Source organism: Balaenoptera physalus, assembly GCF_965194825.1.
Source record: "Balaenoptera physalus genome assembly, chromosome: 17".
NCBI lineage: Eukaryota > Metazoa > Chordata > Mammalia > Artiodactyla > Balaenopteridae > Balaenoptera > Balaenoptera physalus.
In genome coordinates, this window is record NC_138895.1 from 49,738,934 (window position 1) to 49,747,529 (window position 8,596).

Consider the following 8,596-nt stretch of genomic DNA (forward strand, 5'->3'; position numbering starts at 1 on the left):
CCTCAAGAGTAACGCTTCATTGTCTGCTTAATATCACATGTACAAAAGGGGGATTAAGAAAAAAAGAATCACAACAACATCTTGAACTTCCAGCTGTTCCCACGAATACATCAACTGTTAGGTTTACGACAGGGCCTAGGAACATTTCAGCGGTCATCATATAAGAAAATAGAGACTATAGCTACAAAAATAACACATGAATGACGTAGATAAATTAAAGCTTTCACACCCAAGACTTGCCTGTTCCAACTTGGTAGCCTTATGCAATACTCAGGAAAAAAAAAAAATCTTCATAATTACTTGGCATAAGTCACAATCAAGGAACTTCTGGTACAAATTAGTATAAGAAGTTATTAGTATATAAGAAGAAAACACACCCTTCTGGTGAGCTTGTTTCTTCAAGAACGGATACCCAGCTCTTCAGAGTAGGCACCGGTGAACTAAATTAAGTCACCTGAGATTCCCTGCTCAGGTGCTCACCTCTCCTGGTTTTAGGAAGAAGAAGGGCATCTGGAAAGCATAGGGAGGACCTTGGCACTCTTGGGGCTCCAACTGAACTGCATTTAAATAAGCAGCAACACACATGTTGACTCTCTAAGGACTAAAATCTGTCCACTTGAGGGCATTCTACTTAAGGTTCCAAGGTTGAAGAAAAATTTGGAATTCTACAAACTTGGTCTAAAAAAAAAAAAAAGTACATTCAAAAAAGAAGAGAAAAATGGGTGTAGAGTTGGGAGAATACAAAACAGGTCCCTAAACAGACGACAGACCTTGTCCATTTACCCACATACAGTCACCGCAGAAGTAAGTATACAGTACCCACCCACCCACCCCGCCAACCCCCAAACAGGCAAAACAGTTGTCTTCTCCATGGTGGTTCAACACCTTCCAACCTGAAATAGGTGACAGTCTTTGGAAACAGTTACTCTAGGTTGTACAAAGGTTTTACGTACATAGTTTGTTGCAAGTAACAAAAGTACTCTGCAAGACACGCTTCTTTCCAAAATTAAAAAAAAAATACTAGTCTGTATTTGTTTTAGTATGATTTTTTTTTCTTTTTTGTTTGTTTGCTTTTGCAAAGCAGCATAGCAACATTGTGATTGTAGGATGTGCCTGAGTTTGCGGTCACAACTCAAAACATTATTTGCACATCAGGAAGAAAACTGGAGGAGATGGGGGTCTTTAAGAAAAACAAGCAAAAAAGGTACAGTTCTAGAGAGGTCACTGCACTGCTCCTTCGACGTGCACTCTCCTGTAGCTTAGCTGGCGGCCATCTTGTTTTCCTCCAGGAAGTGAGGGAACTGGTATTTGGGGACGCTGTCGGCAGCTCCCGGCTTCTCCACCTCGGCACTCATGGCTGACTGGGAGCCATCCATCTTGGAGGTAGCGGTGTTATTCACCACGGAGCTGGCCCCCAGTGACACCGGGAGGGTGGGAATGCCACCACTCTGGATCACAGAGATTTCGTTGGTCTTCATGGCCAGACCACCACTGAGCACGGTGGTGTACTGGTTCCACACAACAGGGTCCACAGTCACTGAAGGGGCCAGGATTTCCTTGGGAAATATCTCGGGGACCCTCTTTCCGTCCGTTCCTAATAGAGCCATGGTGTTCTTGATGGCCAGCTTCCTGCCACAGCGTGCTGAGCTATTGTTGGCCCCATGCGTCATATAATGGACCTTCAAGTTGCCTTTGGTGGTAGAAGCTCGCCCACAAATGTTACACACGAAAGGCTTCTCCCCAGTGTGAGTCTGCTCATGAATCTGAAGTGCGCTCGCAGATGAGAAGTTCTTCCCGCACCTTGTGCAGCCGTGCTGCTTGGCCTGTCTTCGGGGTTGGATTGCTAACAAGGGTGTCATACCTGGGGACATGGTCGTGGGACGAACAAATGCACCAGGAACTTCAACTTTAACATAGGTGGGCTGGGCTCAGATAAATGTCGGTGGGCCACTGCTCCGACCTTCCATCTCAGTGCGGCTGTTCTCCGAGCTGTCCACTTTGCCACCAGCATCAGGAGACTTGGACTTGACACTCTCCGCTTGGCTATTGGCTGGGGAGACTGCCTGGAAGGATGTGGTCTCCAGGACATCTGGACTTCGGCTCGGATACTCCTGGTCCCCCATTACTGAGGAGGAAGGGTCGTTGGTCAAGCCATCGCTCTCCACTGAACCATTTTCTTGGCTGCTCTGTCACTGCAGGACAAGACCAGTGAGACCCGCCTTCCCCGGGGCATCTAGAGAAGCCACCGAGGCCAGCCCTAGAGTAGGTGATGCCGAGTGGATACTGGGAAGGGGCATGGGGACCTTCGAGGAGCTTCCAGGGGCCTCCTGGGAGCAAACTTCATCTACATTGATACTCTCGACATCATCATGACAGACAATGCTTGTACTGCCATTTTCACCGACCATCATTGGCTCGGGACACATAAAGTCACAGGGATTCTCTGGCAGAAGCGTGTTGGGAATCTGACCGCCCATGTGCATCCGAATATGCTGCTGCAGCATGACCGTGTTGGTAAACATCTTCTGGCAGATGGGGGCATGAATGCTGCGTCTTTATGGACGTGTTGGTCCAGTGCACCCCAAGGTGTGTCTTCAGGTTGCCTTTGGTGGAGAAGGCTCGACCACAGATCTTACACTGGAACGGCCTCTCCCCGGTGTGGGTGCAGTAATGCATCATGAGGGAACTTTGGCAGCTTAAGACACGGTGGCATATGAGACATTCGTTGGGGTCAGTGGTAGTCTTGTCGATGTTCTCCACCAGCTGCTGCAATTTCAGGGTCTCTGACCCCGGCTCGGGTGTCCGACTCCCTTGGAAGCCACCAACCCTCGGGGAATTATGGTTTAGCCCCACCCCAGGTAGGATGGATCCATCCTCACTTTCCGGAGAAGGCTTGGGCTGCAGGTCATTGGGCAACGGGCCACCCATGAGGTCCTTGGTGTTAGTCCCCGAAGAGAGATTCTGAGGTAGCACTACATTGGGGGTCCCCGTCGCAAGGACGGGCTCTCCTTAGAGGATTCATCTACGGAGACAGGGCCAGAGAGCACGTAGGGAAGGCCACTGCCTGCCGTCATCTTGTCATGGAACTCGACAAACAGCTGGGGGTTTGCCTTCACCTGGGGATGCTGATGAAAGTGCACCATGAGGTTGCCCTTGGTGGTGAACCGGTGGCCGCAGACAGAGCACACGAAGAGTCTCTCTCCGGTGTGGGAGTGGAGGTGGATCTGCAAGGAGCTATCAGTCCCCAAAACCTTACTACAGTACGTACTCTTGTGCTTGAAGAGGACCTCGTCCTTGGGTTTGACATGTACCGGGGAGACACTCGGTGGCTTCCTTTCCCTTTCTTGGACGGGTCTAATGCCACGGCGGAGAATGGGCTCTGGACGAGCACAGAGCCTGGGGCCTGAGGTAGTAACGCCCCCGAGGGGCGCGACAGGACGTTGAGGAGCACCTGGGTCCCATCTGGCTTCAGGACGAAGGGCGTCAGCCCCGGGGACAGAGAGCTGGCAGCGGAAGGGATGCTGGTGTGAGGTAGCTTGGCTGGTTTCAAGGTGTCCAGGGGGCAAACCCGGGCTCCCCGCTTTCCGGCTGAGCAGAGCCACAGCCGCCGAAGCCTGCTGGGACACGTGGCCGCCCAGCGTCTTCAGGGAGTTGGCTCCGGCCACGCCGCTGGAGTGGAGGGCGTGGGAGGCCCACAGGTTCACCTGCACGCGGATCTGCTCCACGAGCTGGATCTGCTGCTGCTGCAGACACAGGATCTGCTCGAGGACCCAGGGGCTGCTGCTGGCACCGGGCAGCGGGGCTGGGGGCGCGTCCGCGCTCCGCCGGTTCACGGCCGCCTTGCTGCCCCGTAGTGCTTGACGCGTGACATTGGTGTCGGCCACTCTGCCTTTGGGTAAATAGCTTATGTCCTGGGATGTGGGTGGCAGGGCGGCCTCCGTCTTGAAGTATATGACGGACTCTGCCCCCGGCTTCTCCTTCGTGTCCCCTGAGCTGCCACCGTCCTCTCTGTGACCGTCCTTCTTGCTTGGGCTGGATTCTCCCCTGAAGTCTCCAGAAGGGAATGCAGCCCTGCCAACACCTTGATTTTAGCACGGGGACCCCTTTTGTACTGCTGACCTCCAGAACTGTAAGATAAATTTGTATCCTGTAAGCCACTAAGTTTGTGGTAATGTTACAGCAGCAAATAGAAAGCTATTACAAAACCGCATCTAGATTCCAGGAGATGTTTTGCAAGACTGATGGCCCTTTTACTTTACTTCCTCACCGCCTCTCCCTCCCTGATTCTATAAAAGAAACTGGCACCCAGACCCAGATAAGATGGTTTTTCAGAGACACTAGTCTGCCATCTTCTCAGTCTGCCGGATTTCCAAATAAAGTCGTATTCCTTTGCCTCAACACCTCGTCTCCGATTCATTAGCCTGTCGTCCAGCGAGCAGAGCGAGCTTGGACTCAGTAACAAATTTGGCTTAGCCAGCCAGGAGCCTTGCTGCTCATGGCTAGCCGGCCCCGCTCAGGGAATATTGGGGCAGGGCCCTAGCAGCTGCCAGGACCATTGTCCTGAGGATCTTCCCTTCAAAGTTCCCTTGAAGCGGCACCAGCTACCCCAGCACTTGGCAGTTGAGGCAAGGAACCGACAAACTTCCATTTGGGGAACTTCGGTTCCATCTGGGGCTACAAGTCGACGGACTCGATTCGATTCTGGAGGGTAAGTCACTCTGGCATGCACGCTAGGAACATATTTCCCCCTCAGTCTGGGTTTTTCCTTTATGGGAAGGCCAATCTGGTGGGGGTACCCTGCTGGAGGGGGGAATTGTTGTTGGACTCTACCTGATTCTGGGAACCAGTTCACTGGGAACTAGTTCGTTGGTTTTGTAGGGTAAGTCTACCCGATCTGGGAACTGGTTCGTTGGTCTTGTCTTGGTTTTGTGTGCATCAGTGCTAGAATTTGTGCCTTTTGTGTTGGAATTTGTCTGCGTCTTTTCTGTCTTGGTGTTATCGAACTTTTAAAAGTGGAAAATATCTATCCTGAAGGAGAGCCCTTTGGGGAATATATTAGATAAATGGGCAAAACATACCCGTGAGCCTATGACTAAGAAAGACATGATGTATTATTGTAATAGGGTGTGGACCCAATATATGTTAGGATCAGAAGAACGATGGCCCCTGAATGGCTCACTCAATTATTACACAATCTCGCAGCTGGAAATGTTCTGCAAAAGAGCAGGGAAGGACTTCCCTGGTGGCGCAGTGGTTAAGAATCCGCCTGCCAATGCAGGGGACATGGGTTCAAGCCCTGGTTCGGGAAGATCCCACATGCCGCAGAGCAACTAAGCCTGTGTGTACCACAACTACTGAGCCCGCGTGCCACAACTACTGAAGCCCACGCACCTAGAGCCTGTGCTCCGCAACAAGACAAGCCACCGTGATGAGAAGCCCGTGCACCACAATGAAGACCCAACACACCCCAAAATAAATAAACATATAAATTTATGTTTTAAAAAAAGAGCAGGGAAAAGAGATGAGATTCCATATGTAGGAGCATTTATGCTATATTGCATCAGGAGGAAAAGGAGTCAGAGGGCTGCCACCTTATGGGCAGGGGTCTGAAAGGAAACCCAAGGGGAAACTTGTTCTACAAGTGAATAGAAAAAAATGAGAGTGGGGACATGTTATTTCAAAACTGAAACCCCCCTCCAGCCTATCCAGCTCCCCCAATGGCCGAGCTGGCTGCACTGGCAGTTGTTCCAACTGCCCCCTCCCATGCCGCCAACATATTCACTGCCTCCTGTTTCCCCTACCCAAGGGGATCAAATAGAACTTTCTATGGTAACCTCCGGGGCACAGGGACCTGGTTTAGTATCACCATCTAAGACCAGACAGGGCACCCAATTTGGACTGAGAGCCACTTACGCAGCAGGGCAATTTCCCTTGCCCCAATATCTTGTAAGAGGAGAACAGACTTCCTTGCACTTGAGGCATCTGATTCTGATTTCCCCACAGGGGCCTGGGTAACATTGACAGTGGGGAACAAATTGATTGATTTTCTAATAAATATGGGAGATCTTAAGAGGCTTGTAAATACTAAACAAAGGGGAAACAAAGTCATCCTAGGAGAAACTTGCCTGTATCTTTGAGATACAAATGTCCTATCTGGTCTTCTCAAGAACCCTTACCTCTGCCATCTTTTTAAAATGCAAATTTTGAAGAAGCGGATACAGTAATTTAGAACTTGACTTGTTTTCCATAAATATTAGTAGAAAGGGTTTAGCCATCTAGACAAGTGAGCTTGAATTGTTCCATCTGCCAGAAAACCAACTTTAATCCAACCTCTTTTGTAAACTGATGGGTTTTACATTGCTGTACCTGACTCAGGGATGAAATTTTGAAATGAGAACTATGATGTCTCTCTGTTTGTTTGTCTATTTATATGTGTTTGTGTCTTTGGATAACATTGCTGAGGTTAATCTGTAAATGATCTCTATTTAATTGGCTTAAAGAAAAGTAAGTGCTTACAAACCAAACAATTCTAAATACAAGAGAAATTAAGCTAAATGAGTTTCAGGTTCATGTGAACTGGAAAATACATAGTATTAAATTAATACCTGGTATTAATGTTTGTTTGTTGATCTAATTAATATAGACATGTCTTTAGAGCCATCAACATTAAGTATAGTACTTTCACTGCACCTAGGTTTAATGAAAGTTAAATGAAATCTTGTTATATCTGTTGCAAATTTGTCAGCAAGAAAAATAACTTGATATGATGAAACTTTAAATATAAATGAGAAAAGAGCTTTTAGGTAAACCATAAGAATAATTATGTTCTAAAAATCATCTAAAATAGTTTCTCCAGATTTTGGTAACTATTACTTGCCTCTTGGTTGTCACTGGAAATTAAGGTTTTTAAGAATCGGGGATTCTAATTTAAATATATAATTAAAGCTACTGAAAATAATAGACATTAAAAAAAAAAAAACACCAAATCCAACAACAGACATAAGAATCATACACCATGATCAAGTTGGATCCATTCCAGGGTCACAAGGATGTTCAATATATGCAAATCAAGCAATGTGATACACCACATTAACAAAAGAAAAGACAAAAGCCACATGATCATCTCAATAGATGCAGAAAAAGCATTTGATAAAATTCAACATCCATTCATGATAAAAACTCTCACCAAAGTGGGTACAGAGGGAACATATCTAAACAAAATAAAAATCATTTATGACTAACCACAGCCAACATAATACTCAATGGTGAAAAGATGAAAGCCTTCCTGCTAAATTCAGGAACAAGACAAGGATTCCCACTCTCACCACTTCTATTCAACATAGTATTAGAAGTCCTAGCCACAGCAATCAGACAAGAAAAAGAAATAAAAGGTATCCAAATCGGAAGGGTAGAGGTAAAACTGTCACTATTTGTAGATGACATGATACTTGATATAGAAAACCCTAGAGACTCCACACAAAAACTATTAGAACTAATAAATGAATTCATCAAGGTAGCAGGATACAAGACTAATATACAGAAATCTGTTGCATTTCTTACAATTATACTAAAATGAAATATCAAAAAAAGATAGTAAAAAACATTTAAAATTGCATCAAAGCAAACAAACAACAACAACAACAGCAACAAAAAAACTAGGAATAAACTTAACCAAAGAGTTAACTATAAAACTGAAAACTATATGCTGAAAACCATAAAACATTGATAAAGGAAATTGAAGATGACTCAAAGAAATGGAAAGATATCCCATGCTCTTAGATTGGAAGAATTAATATTGTTAAAATGGCCATACTATCCAAAGCAATCTACAGATTTAATGCAATCCCTATCAAAATACCCATGACATTTTTCACAGAACTAGAACAAATAATTCTAAAATTTATATGGAAGCACAAAAGACCCAGAATTGCCAAAGCAATCCTGAGGAAAAAGAACAAAGCTAGAGGCATAACCCTCCCAGACTTCAGACAATACCACAAAGCTACAGTAATTAAAATAGCATGATGGGACTTCCCTGGTGGTCCAGTGGTTAAGAATCCATCTTGCAATGCAGGGGACACCCGTTTGATCCCTGGTTACAGAACTAAGATCCCACATGCCGCAGGGCAACTAAGCCAGGGTGCCACAACTACTGAGTTTGCGTGCCACAACTAGAGAGAAGGCTGTGCACCGCAATGAAGAGCCCACACATTGCAACAAAAGATCCCATGTGCCACAACTAAGACCTGATGCAGCCAAAAAATAAATTAAAAAAAAAAACACTTTAAGAAAAAAAAACCAGCATGGTACTGGCACAAAAACAGACATATAGGTCAATGGAACAGAATAGAGAGCCCAGAAATAAACCCACACACCTATGGTCAATTAATCTACAACAAAGGAGACAAGAATATACAGTGGAGAAAAGACAGTCTCTTCAGCAAGTGGTATTGGGAAAGCTGGACAGCTACATGTTATTCAATGAAATTAGAGCACTCCCTCATACCATTTAAAAAAATAAACTCAAAATGGTTTAAAGACCTAAATATGACATGATATCATAAAACTCCTAGAAGAGAAAATAGGCAAAACGTTC

General features: G+C 46.0%; 1 pseudogene across 1 annotated transcript; it reads right to left on the bottom strand.

The window, feature by feature from the left end:
* Positions 1-833: 833 nt before the first annotated feature.
* On the bottom strand, positions 834-4,085 carry LOC309646400 (sal-like protein 4 pseudogene; annotated as a pseudogene). Its single transcript has one exon. The product of its transcript is annotated as a sal-like protein 4 pseudogene (transcript).
* Between the last annotated feature and the right edge of the window lie 4,511 nt (positions 4,086-8,596).